At 37.1% G+C, this 18989-nt stretch overlaps 2 long non-coding RNA genes across 2 annotated transcripts in view; one reads left to right on the top strand and one right to left on the bottom strand.

Moving 5' to 3' along the window:
• The window catches only part of LOC309609610, a 705176-nt gene extending 692331 nt beyond the window's left edge, over positions 1–12845 (top strand). Inside the window, exon 2 of the long non-coding RNA XR_014233516.1 lies at positions 8541–12845. This is a non-coding gene — a long non-coding RNA (uncharacterized lncRNA). The remainder of the gene's footprint in view (positions 1–8540) is intronic.
• The window catches only part of LOC309609593, a 475588-nt gene that overhangs the window by 106818 nt on the left and 349781 nt on the right, over positions 1–18989 (bottom strand). The gene's annotated exons all lie outside the window — the stretch shown is intronic.

Here is an 18989-nt window from a genome sequence, read left to right as displayed (position 1 = left end):
TACAACTTTTCTTAGTGAACATAAAGCTCTATATTTAAATTCAGTGTGTATACAGAAAATAGCATCACATGCTGGTTTTTCTGAAGTTCACCTTGTCTTTTGAAGTTTCTCAATAATTATCATGGCTTCAGGAGATTTACTGAACATCAGAGAATCCTTTATAATAATGACCCACCACACCTAAATTCCAGTCTCTCAGTTTCTTTGTTGCAATTCTTCAAAGAACTCCAATTAACTGATCTCATCTTCCTGACCCAAGCCTCACAAATCATAGTTAACCAGGAAACCTACGGATGCTCACCATTTTGTCAGGGGTCATTCCTGATCCAGTTAACTTTTGGTGTGGGGTCCTGTGATATAAAGTACACCTGCTGCCCTTCAGAAGGTTCAGATAAGTGCAGTTTTCTGAGGAGCTTTGGGCAGGTAAACATTTAAACTATGCCTACTGCATTTCCTTGCAAGGCAATGTCGTGAAGTGAAACAGATTGGGTTGTTGATTATAGCAGCCCTGCATTTGATCCCGAGCTTTCAGACCTTAAGCAAATTCCTTAAACTCTGAGCTTTAGTTTGCTTATCTATAATAAACTCCCTGACTTTAGGCAAGGTACTGAACTTTTCAATATCACAGTTTTTTCATCAGTATATGTAATCAATAAAGACTATCAGTATCCGTTACATATTTTATGAACTAATTGATTTTTATATAGTGCTTAGCAGAGGCTCTGGCATATAGGAAACCTTCAAGTCAATATAGTTACACATGTTCATATTAGGAACATTTGGTTCCAAGAGCTCTCCCTTGGGAGGCCTGAAATGCATAGCACTGCTTGTAGCTGTATAGAAAAGATCTAACACTATGGTTCATTTTTAAGGAGTACAAGGGTACTTCACACGTGAGCCTCATCCACCTCTTTCGGTGTTAAGGGGATTGTGTTTTGCCATCTGTAAGTGAACTCAGACAGGGAAGTGGGGTGCATTTGCTAGGTCCTCTTAAATATATACAAAAATGTTTCTTTGATTACAAGTAAATAGTTTGGTATATTTTAGAACAGCAAAGTTTCCTCTGAGTTATGCAAATTTTCAGTCCCTAATCTTTGTGTGTCTGTGTATGTGTGTGTGTTTATCTCAGAGAGTGTCATTTCATTTTATCTACCTGTATCTATCTGTCCGTCCGTCTATCTATCTATCCATACATTTATACATGTCTGTATTTATACAGTGTTTGTATATGTATGTGTGTGTGTGTGTCTTTTTCCCCAGACTTGTCTATATATCTGGACAGCTATGGAGAGATTTTTTTTTTTTTCATAGAATTCCTGCAAGCTTGGTTACCATCATGGTTTCAGAAGTTGGACTAACTTGGTCAGAACCCTCACACTTTCTACAGAAAACCACTGTATTTGTATTCAGTAAACATGTAAAAAAAGGACACAGACTCTTCAATGCATCTTAGTTTAGAGGGACAGTTAACAAGCCCTGCAGGGAATAATGCAGATGGGGAGACCTCACCTAGATGTGTCACGGAAAGTAGAATTTGAACTGTAAACCAAATCTTTATTCATCGATTTTATTGCTTCAGAGGTGTTTTAGCCTCATTTTTGATCTTCAGTAGACAGGATCTGCTAATGCTGTCTGGAGGACAGAGAGGGAGGGTTTGTGTCGTGGAAGAGAGAAATTCACAAAGATACTGTGTTCAGTTCTCATGATAAAAGTTAAAAATGACAAAGACTGCTGGCAGTATATGTTTCCAAATGGAACTGCTTCATTTTCAGTGTGTTACCTGCTTCATTTAAAATTTTTCTGCCCCAAGGTGGTAAACATTTAAACTACCTGAGGGGAATTTATTACATAAAGAAAAGCGCATACACATTTTTTGCCACGTGAATTAGACTCCCTGGTGCATACTCTCTTGGAGAGTAGAAGTGGGAGTTATTTGGACTTTCAGGAAGGAAAATAAAAATATAATTTTCTTATATATGTGTCTTTGGGGTATAGGACTCAAGTCACAGTTCAGACAACTCAATACAGTTATCTACCCATTTAACAGTGTCTGCAGAAAAAAGAATTACGATTCTTTACCAGCCGATATTGTAAAATGGTCTGAAATTACCTCAACAGCAGCAAATCAAAAAAGAAAGACCATTCTTTTTCTCCCCAAATTACATGTCTCTCAAGTGGCCTTTTCTACCTTTCTTTCTCTCTCTCTAAAGCTCCCTTTGAAAAATAACAGAGTCATAACTCTTTAAGGAAATGTGATCTATCTTTCCCTGGACACACCAGCCTGCAGAGAGATGGGGAGGGGGGGAGTCACAAAACCATTATTTTCCTGAATTTTCCCCATCTCCTATCATTAAAACCAGTTTTCTTCAAACTCTGCCATAGGGTTGAGATTTCCCAAGAAGTACATAATGAACATGCCATAAATCAACCCTCCAGGCTACCATTTTGGCTCCTCTTCTGCCTTAGCTAATTCTGATGATATGGGGGTTAATTTTATGTGTTAATTTGACTGGCTACATGGTGCCCAGATTAAACATTTCTGGGTGTGCCTGGTTGGTGAGGCTGTTTCCAGATGTGACTAGCATTTGAATCCGTGGACTCAGTAAAGTAGACTGCCCTCCTCAGCATGGGTGGACACCATCCAATCTATTAAGGGCCTGAATAGAATAAAAGCCACAGAAAGAAGGCATTCACCCCTTATTTCCTGCCTCACTGTCTAAGCTAGACACCTCATCTCATCTTCTGCCCTTGGACTGGGATTGCATCACTAGCTCCCCCGGGGAACAGGCTTTCAGACTTGAACTGAATTACACCACCTGCTTTTCTAGGTCTCCAGCTTGCAGACAGAAGACCCTGAGACTTCTCAGCCTCCAGAGTAGCAGTTCTGCTTCTCCGGAGAACCCTAAAACACATAGTGTCTCTGCCACGCTCCAGAAAAGAAGTTTGAGCTATAAAGCCAAAGCACGCAGGATGTTTTGCTGCTGCCGCTGCCTGTCACCCAAGACATGTACCAAGGCTGCCTGTCCCTTAAGCCCTTGCTTCCCGATTATACCATACTGGCTGCTCTGCCCCCTGTATGGCTACTACGGACACTAGTGCAGCTAGCCACTTCAGGCGACACCACCGGGGCCAGTGCCAGCCAATTGCACACTGCAGCAGCTACTGAGAGATGTAGCGGTCCCTTCTGTCTGTACTTCTGGCGTCATCTCTCATTCTGGCCCATATGATGGCATCATCACTCTTTGCCTTTATAAGTGCTGACGGCAACAGTTCCGATGCCCCGTGCCCTCAATACCTTGGAGAGGCTTTAAGAGAGCGAAATTTTAGTTTTCACTTGCTCTTTTATTACAGGCTTTTTACCCAAGGATCAAGATATAAATCTGTAAGTGTTGGATGGGGAACAACTTGAGTGACAGGCATGGAGCTGTATTCAAATTTGCCCTCTAGCAGGAATCTACTGCTTTTGAACCAGACTAGCACAATTTTACTTGTAGAATCTTATAGAATATAAGGATTTTGGGTTTTCACATAAATAGGGCCCCTGAATGGTCAACTTACAAGAATGTCAGACATATCCAAGTGTTCTTCAATGATAGGCTGAACACAGAAAAGATTCTAAGTGGGATTTTTGATAAACAGCACTCAAATATTGATTAATTGCTACCATGTAACACATATCACACTAAAGCAGTCGGGGGCAAAGGCTGCAATGATCAACTTTCTTTAGAGCACTTCATGGTATGGGAAATGAAAAAAGGAATATAAAATCATGCTCAAGGTGCTCCGTATTTGGATTAGTAGCTAAAGTTCTGTTTGTGATTATCTAATGCTGGAGAATAAAAAGGGAGAAAGAAAGTTGTTTTCTGAGAAATATTATTTTGACTTTTCTTCTCTTTGAGAAACAGAATTGAGATTCTTAACTAATGTCAGAGTTCCAATAGGATCTTTTGCCTCCAATATGGATAATAAATCAAAGAGAATTGTACTGGTCAATATAATCTAGGCCAAAAAAAATCTGATTCAATAAAGATAAAAATGAGAGCACATAGGTCTTAGGAGGAAACAGCCCAAAGGGAAACAATCCTTGTATAAGTGAAGTGACAGCTTGGAGAATAGGGGCTAGGAAGATTCTGCATCTGCTCTGATTAACAGCAAAGGAGTTGGTTGGGGGTTGGAGAGTACTGTCAAGTCAGAGACCTGCAGACAGACAGGACCTGCTACCTTTGGTCATTTAAGCATCATGTATAAACAACCCACCCAGCTTCAGCTCCAGCACCCTCTAGTTTCAGGGCAAGAACTAGCCACCAAAACTGAGTCATACTCTAGGAGGTGGTATTAGCACAATGCTAGACAAAGGCTACATACATCCTGAAAACAAAAATACCTACAAATTGAAAGTGTTTATTCCCATGACATGGGTGGGAGAATGAACAGAAAGGATAGTAGACACAGCGTCCCTCACTTGTTTGCTGTTGTTTGCTCAAGGTACCAGATGAGGCATGAGCTGGCAGAAACTGAAAAAGCCTTTCCATAAAATTTCAAGCTAGCACAGAACCACACTCTGCACTTAAAAAAAAAAAATGTTTACCTTATCTTTAATGATCCAAGGTTGTGCAAGACACACTGATATACCCAGAATTAGGTGGAAATACAGCATCTCATCAGTGCTGCTGACAACCTGGGGGGAAGGGGCTGGATGCTGACGGGAGACCCCTAAGGTGGAGTCAGTTCCAACCTCACTGGGAGACTCAGTGCCCTATCTCCATGGAAAGCAGTCTGGGATGCGACGCTAAGGATCCCATATGAGCATCTCTGAGAGGTATTTCCCATCAAAAACAACCCCAGGTTCCCTACCCCACCCAAAGCTACTGTCCAGCTTCCCCTCTTCCCCCTCTGCCTGCCAAGATAGAGGAAATGGAGTGTCCATGAAAGGATAAACAAAAGCAACTGTGCCCCATATTAGGGAAGAAAAACAAAGGAGGGGGGAGGGTAGCAAGGTTGCTGTGGCAAACGGGGGTGCCATGATTGCCAGAGGACCGCATGCAGCCCAACTCCGTCAGTACCCTCTGTTACGCTGGGGCAACTGCTGCAGGTGCACAGAAAAAGGCAGGTCTTTCCAAGCGCTCCCAAAGTCCTACGGATGTCTTGAAACATTCCATAGACAGTAACCATGTTTGTCAAGAAATATTCAATGAAATAATTTTTTAATGTTTCTTTGCAATAAGAACATTTGTCTACAAATAGAAAAAGTATCTATTTAAGCTTCCCATGATAACCTTTTTGAATGACCCAATCTTCTATATCATCCCCAAGAGTTCCAATTTTCTAAAGCAAGCAGTGTTTTTAGTTAAATGTTTAATGTTTGTTGCAATTAGCATATCAGTTAATGATATCAGTTTATGATGCAATACAGTTGTAGTTTATATGCCATGTGCACATTTTATAGTATGTTGGGGCCTGTTGTAAAGATGAATGAGTACAATATATTCCATTTTAGAGGGTTTTTGTATGGGATGTTTGTGCCATGGTGTTAAGGTCTACTGATTAGGAGATCAGAGTTCTGGTCCCAGATTTGCTCCTGGACACAAGAAATACACCTGGCAAGTCATTTAACCCTTTGGAGTCTGATTTTGCTATCTGTAAAATGAGGAGCTGCATCAGAGAGTCCCTTTTCTTTTTTTTAACATTTTAAAAAAATTTTATTGAACTATAGTTGATTTACAATGTTGTGTTTAATTTCTGCTGTACAGCAAAGTGACTCATATATATTACGAGTCACTTATACATATATATTCTTTTCCATTATGGTTTGTCACAGGATATAGAATATAGTTCCCTGTGCTATACAGTAGGACCTGTTGTTTATCTATCCCATAATCCCATATGTAATAGCTTGCATCTGCTTATCCCAAACTCCCAATCCTGCCCTCCCCCAACCCCCCTTAAAGAGTCCCTTTTGATTTGAAATAATTTTCTGGCTTAGATCATAATTTTTAAGTTTTAGATTTTAATTTTACATTACTACCAAATCTTATAGTTATTTTTTGCTTTTTATGCTTATTAGAGAAGTGAATTGACAGTCATTGTGCCAGGAAGTATCTTAGTTGGTCTCTTTGTATAAAATGTTATCCAGGCCTAACAACCCTTCCATTGTTGTGGTCATCTCCCATCCTAAGTGAGGAAATGGGCTCTCAGGGAGCAGTAGATTTCCTCAAATTTATATTGCAGAGCTAAGATTTGAAAATAGGGCTGCTTAACTTCTAATTCCTTGTGGCTTCTACTAAAACTGTCTTCTATTAATCCTATCTATGACTTATTTGTGTCCAAATATTAAATCTGAATGCAATCTTCCATTGCATCATTTTTTCTGTGTAAAAATACTAAAACTTTATAACCATACACTTTATAATACATACATACACTTCACAGCACAACTCCAGAGAAAGCATTAGCATAAAAGCAGCAAGAACGTACTAGAGCAAACACCCAGGGTGATATGTCGATAGCAATGTAAACAGAAAGCCGATGCTGTTCATAGTAATAAAAAAAAAAAAAAACATACATTCCCATAGCTAACTGGCATTCAACATTAAGAACTGCCGGTAGAAATATAAAATTTTGAAATATGAATTTGTGTGTGTTCTCTCTCTCCCTTATATATCTTGAACCTGCCTTTAAGCAGTCAGAAGCATCCCTGTGGCACTGAGAAAAAAGAGTATTACTAGACAAAGAGAGAGAAACCATTGATATTCAGGGTTTCAAAACATAAACTAAGCTGTTTAGAACAAAAAGGGAGGGAATTCCCTGGCGGTCCAGTGATTAGAACTTGGTGATTTCACTTGTCGGGGAAATAAGACCCCACAAGCTGTGCAGCCTGGTCAAAAAAAAGAATAAAAAGGGAAAATCTTGTAGATAATGGAACATAGGGACTTTGGGGAGGATCCCTGTTGACAATCCCTGCGCTGCACTAAGCAAATGACAGCAGAAACTTGGTATCCTTCCCCTTTCAGCTAGAGTGCAAGAGGGATTACAGAAAGGAGGGAGCTAGAGAAAGGAATCCTTTATCTGTGTATGAAGTTTAGGCTCATCCCCAAGCGGCCCATTCATAAAACCAACCATAAGCAAAAAGCAAAAGCTTTGAGAGAAGAACTGTGGGTATGGAACACCACCCAGGTTTCAAATTGATTTCTCTGTAGTACACAAGCAAGGCTGACCAAAAGAGCACTGCAAAAGCTTTGTAATCTAAATTGCCGTTTAAACCACAGTCCCTGAAAGAGGGAGGGGATGTGCATTCTGAACTTAAATACTCCAGCTCAAATGAAAGATTTAAATAGAAACCAGAGGTACAGAGCATAATATTCAAAATATTCATGATACAATCTAAAATTATTGAGCATAGCAAGAACCAGGAAAAGTCAAGTGAGAAAAGACAGGAGATGACAATGCTAAGAAAACACAGACATTAGAATTATCTGTCAAGAACTTTAAAGCAGATACTATAAAAATGCTCTAGTTAGCAATCATAAATTCTCTTGAAATCAATAAGAAAACTGTCTCAGCAAAGAAATAGAAGATAAAAAGAAGAACCAAATGGAGATTTTATAATTGAAAAATACAATAACTGAAATAGTAAACACTCATCAGATGGACTCAAATACCCATATACCCAGAGTATATAAAGAATTCTCAAAACTTAAAGAGTAAGAACAAAAACAACCTAATTAAAAAACAAAACAAAACAAAAAAACAGGCAAAGACTTAATCAGGTGCTTATCCAAACAGTATACACAAAAAGATGTCCAACATCATTAATCATTAATTAGATGCAACTTACAACCACAATTGGATATCGCTTTATGGCTATTAGAATTGCTAAGACGCAAAACACTATCACAAGTGCTGGTGAGGATGAGGAGCATACATTGCTTGTGGAATGTAAAACGGTACAAATATTCTGGAAAACATTTTGGCAGTCTCATAAACTTAAACATACATTCATCATGTGACTCAGTCATCCAACTCCTGAGTATTTAACCTACAGAAATAAGAGCTTATATACAAGCAAATTCCTGTACATGAATACATGGATTTTATAACAGCTTTATTTGTAACAGTAAAAAACTGGAAACAACCCAATGTCCTTTCATGAATGAATGGATGAGCAAACCATGGTTCCCTCTTTGCATAGAGTACTATGCAACAATAAAAAGAAACATACTATAGATGCCTTCTACAATTGGGATGAATTCCAAGGGAATTAGGCTACATGAAAAAAGCCAATCTCTAAAGAATACATATGGGAATAATTCCATTTATATAACATTCTCAAAATAACTAAGTGATAATGATGGAGAACAGATCAATGGTTGCTGGATATTAGGTTTGCATGGAGGGTGTGAATACAAAGGGATAGCTTGAAGCAGCTTCTTTGGGATGATGGAACATTTTTGATTCTGATGATGGTACTGGTTACTTAAATATGTATGTATGATAAAATTTCATAGAACTATACACAAAAAAGACTGCTTCTGGTGGCACAGTGGCTAAGAATCTGCCTGCCAATGCAGGGGACACGGGTTCAAGCCCTGGCCCGGGAAGATCCCACATGCCGCGGAGCAGCTAAGCCTGTGTGTCACAACTACTGAGCCTACTCTCTAGAGCCCGCGAACCACAACTACTGAGCCTGCGTGCCACAACCACGGAAGCCTGTGCTCTGCAACAAGAGAAGCCACCGCAATGAGAAGCCTGAGCACCGCAATGAAGAGTAGACCCCGCTTGCCGCAACTGGAGAAAGCCCGCTCACAGCAACGAAGACCCAACGCAGCCAAAAATAAATAAATAAATAAATTTATTTTTTAAAAAATGATGAAATCTGCATATGGTCTGTAGTTAAGAGTATTTTATGCTAATATCAATTTTCTGGTTTTGACTATTATACTATGGTTATATAAGATGTTATCACTGGGGGAATCCAGGTGAAGGGTTAATGGGAACTCTGGAATTTTTGCAGTTTCTCTCTGAGTCTAAAATTATTTCAAACTATAATTTTAGAAAATATCTAATTCTAATAGGAATACATAGTGAGCTTGTGTCAGAGAATTAATTTATTAATGACAATACTAGCAAGATGACAAAGGTGGCTCAAGAGACTATGAGAGATGTTTAAACAGTCAACAAAAGAATGGATGTTGAAGTGGGAAGCAGCTGCATAGCACAGGGAGATCAGCTCGGTGCTTTGTGACCACCTAGAGGGGTGGGATAGGGAGGGTGGGAGGGAGACGCAAGAGGGAGGACATATGGGAATATATGTATATGTATAGCTGATTCACTATGTTATAAAGCAGAAACTAACACACCATTGTAAAGCAATTATACTCTAATAAAGATGTTAAAAAAATTTTTTTTAAACACCAAATGCATGAAACCACAATTATGTGTGAGCATGGACTGATTAGTCACTAGTCCATGGAGATGTCTTATTTAAGCAGAAAGAGTGGGCGATTTTAGGTGAGATGGTCCTGAAGTAAGAACCAGATGTGTGATAAAGTTCATTAATAGAAACTCCCACAAATCATGGTACCAGAGTGAGAAGGACACCTGCCAAGTGGTTGATGGTTTCATGCGGCTTGCTGATTAAATTCGTGAGCTATTGGATATGGTATGCACATTGACTAGAATTGATTTGACTTAATGTGCTATGTACAACTAATAATAATATGTACTATGTAATATCAAATATATGACTTGCAAGTTCGTTTCAAAAAAAAAAAGAATGGATGCTGAAATGAGATTACTAAATTAGAGACAAAAGTGTTTAAAAGGCAATAAAGCTATAACATTTGGATATATATAGATACATATAGATGTGTATAGATATAGTAAATATATGTATATATATTTACATTTGCATCTTTACTGCACAAAAGTTAATTGCAATTTCTCTTTTTTCCAAGATAACATCTAATTTTACAGGCCCTGGACCCTACTCAATATGCAATAGTAAGTCAAAGAAAGTTACAAGTCCCTAAATAGTCAGATGGCTCCTAGGCAGACTTGTCAGACAATGCTCCACTATGACATTAAAAGGACATACAGTTATTTTTTAGTCTTATTTCCTAGTTTTGAAATATTTTTCCTTAATACCGTCCATCTTTTTGCCTTTTGGGGGAGGTATGTCTGCTGGTCTCTGTTACTGTTTCTAGAAGGCCTTCTACAATTGTTACTTGTTCTTTATGCATAGCTCATTCACAGAAGGTTGATCACTCTTGCCCCAAGAATACTGAGTGCCCATGCAAACTGATCCTACAGGCACAGCCAGGGCACATGAGACCAGAACACTCATTAACATCTCCCCTAAATAGGGGTGTGTCCTTTGATTCCAAAAGGAGCAGTGGTAGTGTGAAAGGAAAATGCCCAACACTAGTACTTGGGAGGAAACAGACCATGGGAAAAGCCACCTATGTTGACCTATACTATACTAAGAATCCCAATGGCCACACATGAATCCAATCCAAATGTGTTTAATAAACCATAAAAATAGCCCTTCTGATCTCAGGTTTTGTGATAAAAAATTACTCTATCCAAGTGTCAACTGTATAAGTAGAAAGGAAGTATTAAAATGCACAATGAACACCAGATTCTAGAGAAAAAATGAAAATGACCCAACAATTTTTCAACAGTGAATTTGCTTGATTGCTGTAGCCTCTACAATAAAGAACATCAGAGTGCTGATAGAAGATTGTTGCCTACCATTTGTTATTGGTTTGGGTGAAGGTCTGCTGCAAAATCTACTTGGCTGAAAGATAACGCTGGAATAAACAGCAGAATTAGGCAATAAAAGAAGCCAGCAAAGGGTACTTCAGATGTGGTTCATTTCTAATTAAACTGAAGAATGAACAATGCATTTTTTCCTGTTAATTGTACAGTGTTTGATTTCTCTAGAGAAATTTAAGTCTGGTAAACAGTTTTCCCCTTGCATGCAGCTTCTAATGTATTGACATTGAAGGAAGGATCCAATTACTATGTGATTAATTGTGGACTGCTGTTGGTCTTAGACTGATTACATTGACGGTTTATGGAGCAGAATCAGTATTTGGCCCAAATGTCTTCACCTAAACTGGAAACTTCTACCTAGGGGTCAGAACTACATTGAGAAAATATTGCAAGCAGAAGCACATGTAATAAGTATTCAGCTAATTCCCATTGTCACTCAGAAACAGGCTGTTACTAAGCAGTGGTAATTACAATTGCAGCATGTGTACTGCTGTTGCCAAGTTTAAAATTAATGAATATTTTATTGTCAACACACAAATATAGAAATATACTCCATTTGTAGTGCAGACAAATCTTCAGTTCTTCAGCAACAGAGACAAATAAAATTTACTCCCATGAAAATTTAATTACAATATGATACATGAAAAAATGAGTGACATTTCATAAATTAGAAAGAGAATTAGAAATTCAAAAATGCTAATTTTTAATAAAGGCAATTAACACACACTAGAACTAAGTGTAATCTTTGGCTTCATCAAATGATTTTTCCATTATTCTTTAGTGAAGCATTAAAATTCAAGATGTGAAGGAAAGAAAACATTCAGGAAACACTAATTATGACAAGAAAAGAGAATGAATTCAGACTTCCCTTCAGGGGTTCCTTTTAAAAAGGTGACTGATAAATAGAAAAAATTCTCTTCATCTGCTATATCTGAGATGACTCTCTGTTTTGCCAATGCTTTCTTCTATTCTATCTGTAATATCTTAGCAGGTTGGGAATCCTCTAAATCCATCCTTTGATTACTTGTGTCATATGGTTCATTTAATCATGGTAGAGGTGAGGACCAATTAAAGAAAATAAATGGTTTAATATTAAGGCCACAGAAAAAGGAATGGCTCTATTGCTATTTAACACATGACTTCTTTGATGAATCTTTAAAAAGAAAATATTGTTGAAGTCTATTTGCCCCCTAGGGTAAAAATAAACAGTTTTTCTTTCCCAAATTTTGCTACCCTACATAGGGTACAGATATTTTTGGTTTTTTTCTTGCTTTTGAAGGAGAAATATAAACATAAAATTAAGAAATTTACTAAATGTGTACACTGTATAACAGGATTTATTTCCATCTGAAAAGAGTACCTCATAAAGAGGGTTTACTATTTTACGAAAGGAGGAAAAATCAGGTATCCTACTATCTTGAAACAAACTAAAACTTCCATTATATTTTGTTTTTACTGTTTTTAGAAATAATATAAATCACATTTTTCACCCTTCCCACCTGCCCAACACTGGAAACAATTACTATCCAATATTTGGTATTAATTTTTACCATGCATGTTTTCTATTTTAAAGTATATATACAGATATTTTAATATATGCACAAACACATGTAAAATTATTGTTTTCATATGAATAATCACAAGCTATATATATCTGTCTTCAGTTTGCCTTTTTTGACCAGTCCATGTTCATGAGATTTATCCACACATTGAAACATGTAACTCTAGTTACTACAGTAAGTCTTCTACATACAAACCTTCAAGTTGCAAACTTTCAAAGATGTGAGCATGGAGGATACTAATGAAGACCTGATGGAATTGGAGGCCCAGAGAAAGAAGGAAGAGAGACAAGAGGAAGAAGTAACTGAAGAACCGAAGAGATTCACTACGCAGGAAATGGCAAGGGGATTTTCTTTGTTTGAGGCGGCACTGTTAATTTTGAGGCACAGGACCCAAACGTAGAACGGTACACAAAGGTTGCAGCAGCCGTTCAGAATGCAATCCAGTGCTACCGTGTCATCTATGGTGAGAAAAACAGCTACTACCCAGACATCACTGGATCGTTTTTTCAAGAGGGTGGATAGAACTGAATCCAGCGAGGAACCAGAACCTGTGCCATTCAAGTCAGGCAGGAGTGAAATCGCAGCTTGCCCTCCATCTCCTATTGCTGACGATCCTTCAGCTCTACCATCTCCCACCTCCTCTCCCTCCTCCAGTCAGTAACTCTTCTTGCCTGTTCACTCGATGCCAGCCCCTGTATGCCAGCTGTTGTACTGCACTACTGTACTTTCCAAGGTACTGTACTGTAAGATTTAAAATGTTTTCTTTATTTTGTGTATTTGTTTGTTTTTTATGTATTATTTGTGTGAAAAGTATTATAAACCTATTACAGTACCACACTATATAGCCGATTGTGTTAGTTGGGTACCTAGGCTAACTTTGTTGGACTTAGGAACAAATTGGACTTACGAATGTGCTCTTGGAATGGAACTTGTTCATAGGCAGGGGATTTACTGTATATGTGTATAACTCAACTTATTTATTTTACTATTGATGAATGTTTAGTCGTTTCCATTTATTTTTCATTATAAAGAATGCTGCTACAATAATTCTGGTATAAGTATTCTTTTTTACACATAGAAGAATTTCTTTAAGGCAGTAGTCTTGAAACAGGAGTATGTTTATCCTTGATGGCATGCAAAATCCTTCCAGTGTTACACCCATGTAGGTAATTTTAAGGTATAAAGTTCCGTATCATAAGCTTCCATGTGAATTCATTCATAACTGTCCTCATATTTTACAAAAGAATTGACATCTTCATAACAGCAACTCTCCTGGTACACAATAATTCTGATATATCTCTCTAGTTACTTAGGTCCTCTTTAATATGTTTCAATAGAATTCTGTAAAATCCTTCATAAAGTTCTTCCATATTTTTGATAGAATTATTTTTAGCCACATTAAGCCTCTTTTCTTAAATTATATTTTTAACTATTTGTGTTAATATAAGAAATATGATTGATTTCTGTATATCGCTAGATTCAAAAATGCTAATAGTTTTTCTACACATTCTCTGGGGTTTCCTATGTAGGACAATTAAATTGCTCTCAAATAATGATAACTTTGTTTCTTACTTTGGAATCTTCAAAGATTTTGTTTCTTTGTATTGTCTTACTTCAATTGTTAGAATCTCCATTAAAATTTTCACATAGTGAAATACAGGGTTTTTTCCCCCCCCCCTTTCTTTGTTTGTTTTACTTTTGAGGGAGTAGGTTAAATTTGCAAATACTCATTTAATTTCTTTGATGATTAGGTCTATTCATTTTTCTTTTTCTTAAAATTTCTTTAATAAGCTATATTTTTCAAAAAAAATTCTGGTTTTTCTAAGTTTTCAAGTTGATTGGCATACAGTTACTTGTAATAGAACAGGTTGTTAAAATGAGACTGCTTCTGTCTCAGCCTTAGCTGAAACTCCAAGACAAACAACATGATAGCTCTCAGGTACGTCTTCTTAAAGCAAGTTACCATTTATGAGATTGCCAGCATTTTTTTATCACCCACTGTTTATGGTAGAAAGAGTAAGGGTTAATAATGCTTGGAGGGAGCATGTCCATGTCAATGTGCTCTTCACATCCTTCTTCCTCTGTGTGGGACAGAAGCAGTTTCCTTTCCCCTTGCCATAGTAAGCTGAGTAAAGAGGACTTAAAGAGAACCACGCAGAGAAGCTGAGAGACTATGTAGAGATTGGTGATCAATTTTCATAGGGACAAATGAAACACAAGAGGCAGTCTGAAGTTAACACAGCAATGAGACAATAGGCTGTACTCAAACCAAAGGCTCTTCCTCCAAGAGAAGGACAAAGGTGCGAATGTCCACAGAAGGAAGTCAGCCAAGAGTTATCTTAAAAGGAACACAATCCAAGAGGATCATCTGGAGGAACAATGTGACCCAGCTAGAAACTCAAGGGCTGAGGGGAGTTATAATTGGCCAGACAGCAGGGGTGTCCTCTATCAGGAGATCCCCAGTGGGGGGTTTCTGAGGAACACATGCAAGTGCTCATGAAATCAACACCAGATAAGAATGCATCTGCCATAGCTACAGGTGAACTGTGTTAGCCAAAGAAGCATTTGTTCTTTTCTCTTAGTCCCCTTTACCCTTAACATCTTCCCCAAAGGAGTAAAACTCCACAAAAGGTTAAGGGAAGAGAGAAAACAACCATCCTCCCCACTCCCGCCACTTACTGAAGACTGAAGCAGGCCGTAACTGGAAGAGGAAGGAAAGCTTTTAAGAAGTTCAGAGCAGTGATATTAGTGTGGACTGGACTTTTATTACTAAAAATATTTATTTTTACTTTTATTTTTAAGATCAGAAAAATTATGGAATTTGCCAGAGATTTTTTTTCAACGGCAAGACAGAATATTTTTCACTATATCTTTGCAAGGCAAGTGTAAGAAAAAGTGAAGTTCATTTCTGCTTATATCTAAAGAGATCTAGTCCATTGAATAAACTGGTATGTTCTCTGGTATTATTTTTAAAATCTCTGCTACATCTGTAGTCATGCCCCACTTTGTTCTTCATTTTATTATTTATTTGTTTATTCTCTTTTGATCAATATATGGTCCACTTTATTAGTGTCAAAGAACATATTTTTGGCCTTGTTGATCCTCTTTATTATAGCTTTGTTTCCTATCCCATTATTTTATATACTTGTTTATTATTGTCATTCATTAAATTTCTTTGGATTTGTTCTGTGATAAAGGACTTTCTCTAACTTCTTAAACTGAACTTTAAGTTCATTGGCTTTCAGCATTTCTTCCTTCCTACAGTAAGCCTGTGATATTATACTCTTCTATGTAACACTTATTTGCCATCACTCCAACGACTATTCTCTAATTTGCATTAAAATAATTCTTTGCTTTTCTGGTTATTTAGAAGTTTGCGTTTTAAAAAAAATAATTTTTTTTTTTTTTTTGCCATACTGCACAGCTTGCAGGATCTTAGTTCCCCAATCAAGGATCGAACCTGGGCCCTTGGCAGTGACAGCTCAGAGTTCTAACCACTGGACTGCCGGGGAATTACTAAAAAAATTTCTAAATGTATTTTTTTCCTCTTTTGTTATCATTTTTGTTATTGATTTCTAACCTAATTGCATTATGGTTAGAAAGTACTGCTGTATGATACCAATCCTTTAAAATGTGTTGAGACTTGATTTACATGGACAGTAATTTGCAGAAATATTCCTTATGTTCTTGAGAAACGTACGTTCTCTAATAATTGGGCCAAGGGTCCCATTTTTCTTTATTAAATCATTCTCATTAATTGTATTGTTCAAATCTTTTTTTTTCCTGCCCAGTCTATCGAACATGGGAGAACTGTAGATGGATACATCTGTCCTTATACTTCATGTTTATTTCATATTTTATTGAAATTAACCAACTCAAGATTTATTATAGCTTCCTGGGAATAGAGATTTTTACTATTAAGATTAAATTATCAAGAACTGCTGGTATAAAGAGCGCACCCCAAGCTATCTGAATAAGACTGACCCCGTCCAGGGAAGGTACAAAGTGAGAAAGGGTAAGAACTCTCCTTTCCAGACATCCAGGAGGTCATGAGGGAGTCCCAAGATATCAGACTAAGAATATTCTCCCCCTGGCCTCGATCTTTCTAAATGCAAGTGTTCAGAGAGAATTCAGAGTGCTCAAAAGAAGACTGTCCTGACCCCAGCCTCCTTTCATTTCTATTCTCTGAAACTCACAGCCTAGACTCCACTATCTCTCTTGGGACTACCAGGTATAATCTCATGGAGATTGGGAATATAAAATCCTTATAATTAGAACAGTAAAATGATTCCTTTGTGAACTATTCATGGATACTAAGGTAATAAAATTTAATTATAATATATCAACATACTCAAGAACTTATCAAGCCAATCCAACAATTTAGGAAGGGCATGAGAATACTAACGGAACCTAATTGGTGGCCTGCTGGGCTCAGCTTCACTTTGGTAGGTGGCACTAAAGCACTGGTTTCTATTTTGTTTGGATTGCACTGTTGGAGCAAACCTGTAGGTGCTCTCTCCCCCCTCAGTAAATTCAGTTAGCAGGCCAATAGAGTCTCAAAGCTTTTGCCTAACAAAAGCATCTAAGTTTCTCTCTGCCTCCTAGCCAGAGAAATAAAAACGCCTATAGAGTTTATAGTTTTATAGCTCTTTCAATGCATTATCTCATTTAATCCTCATAACAACTTGGGAAAGTAGGCCTTTATTTAACTTGGAAATGAAATTGAGTTAGTTTTAGAAAGTAGCAATTGGTTCCCCAAGGCTAGATAATTTGTCCAATGTCACAATTAGTAAGGGACAGTGTTAGAATTCAAGTTAGTTTCTCCTGACTCCACCATTATATAATACATTCTTTCCACCATACGTTTCACCCTGTCCAGAATTCTTTGAGTTATGGAGGTATAGAAATATCTCCATTTTACAGGAGAGACTTTGGTATAATTAAATGTTTTACAAATGAGCCATTACAAGAGTGAGTAGAGATTGGACTCTTCCAGACAAAACCTCGAATCTAGGATTCCTGATTCCTCGCTCTGTAATCTTTCTGCTGGCTGACCCTGCCTCAGGGAATGTACTAACAGCTCCCTGAGATAATATTCCGTTTTCCTCCAAGGCAGAGTCCCACCCTCTCCAAATAGCTTCATAAAACATGTGCTAATCAGCACAGTCCACAGTCCTCAGCACTTAAGGGAAAGCCAACATTCCATTTACTTCTTAAAAAAATTCTATATGATAAATATGCATAGCAGTCAGCTTGGACTTCACATGTAGCCAGGTGAGGATTTCAAAAAAATTCATCTCAGCAAAAAGTGAGACAACATTTTCCCTGTTCCCTTCATAAGAATTCAATCTGTAATGATCCCTCAAAAAGCAGAAATTGCTTAAAATAAAATTCCATTTATTTGCAAGTAAATGAAAGATGTTTGTGTTTATTTGTACATTTATTACTTTTGCCCCAGAAAGAATACAAAGTAACTTACAATGATATATAAATGAGATAAGAAAGCACAGATTAATTTTAGAAGCAAAATGATGCAGTTGTAAAATTAGCTAGAGAATAAGGGAATGAATATCTTTGCTATGCATACATCACAAATTTAGTCAAAATCTTTCATTGAAGAGACGGTTATCAAAACTTTTTTTTTTCCTGGTCCATTTACACAAAGCCAAGAATACATTTTAGTGGGAATACATCCCACTTCTGGGCATATATCCAGACAAAACTCTAATCCAAAATGATACATGCACCCCTATGTTCATAGCAGCACTATTCATAATAGCCAAGACATGGAAACAACTTAAATGCCCATCAACAGATGAATGGATAAAGAAGATGTGGTACATATATACAATGGAATATTACTCAGCCATAAAAAAGAATGAAATAATGCCATTTGCAGCAACATGGATGGACCTAGAGATTATCATACTAAGTGAAGTAAGTCAGAAAGAGAAAGACAAATACCATATGATATCACTTATATGTGGAATCTAAAATATGGCACAAATGAACATATCTATGAAACAGAAAGAGACTCATGGACATAGAGAACAGACTTGTGGTTGCCAAGGAGGAGGGGACTGGAGGAAGGATGGAGTGGGAAGTTGGGGTTAGCAGATGTAAGCTATTACATACAGAATGGATAAACAACAAAGACCTGCTGTATAGTGCAGAGAACTATATTCCATATCCTATGATAAACCATAATGGAAAAGAATATTCTAAAAAAGAATGTGTATATATATATATATATATATATATATATATATATATACATATGTATATATATATATATACATATGTATATATGTACAACTGAATCACTTTGCTGTATGTCAGAAATTAACATAACATTGTAAACCAACTATAGTCAACTGAAAAAAAAAGAATACATTTTAAAATATTTAACTGAATGGATAATATGTTCTTCAAGAGGTCCTTTGCTTAGCTCAGACTTGGTAAATATCTGGTGGTAGAGAGATACATTATAATGGAGAACATATTAATCTAGAATGCAACTATTTGGGGTTACCAGTTAAATACAGGTTCATAGGCTTTGAAGACAACCAACCTAGATATAACACTACCTATCTCTGATGAAAACTAAGGAGCCTGACAAGATTGAATTCCTGATTAAAGATTCTCACGCTTTCC

The sequence above is a fragment of the Balaenoptera borealis genome (genome assembly GCF_965194805.1).
Source record: "Balaenoptera borealis genome assembly, chromosome: 13".
Taxonomy (NCBI): domain Eukaryota; kingdom Metazoa; phylum Chordata; class Mammalia; order Artiodactyla; family Balaenopteridae; genus Balaenoptera; species Balaenoptera borealis.
The sequence above is the reverse complement of the archived record's forward strand: the minus strand, read 5'-3'. Positions and strand labels throughout refer to the sequence as shown.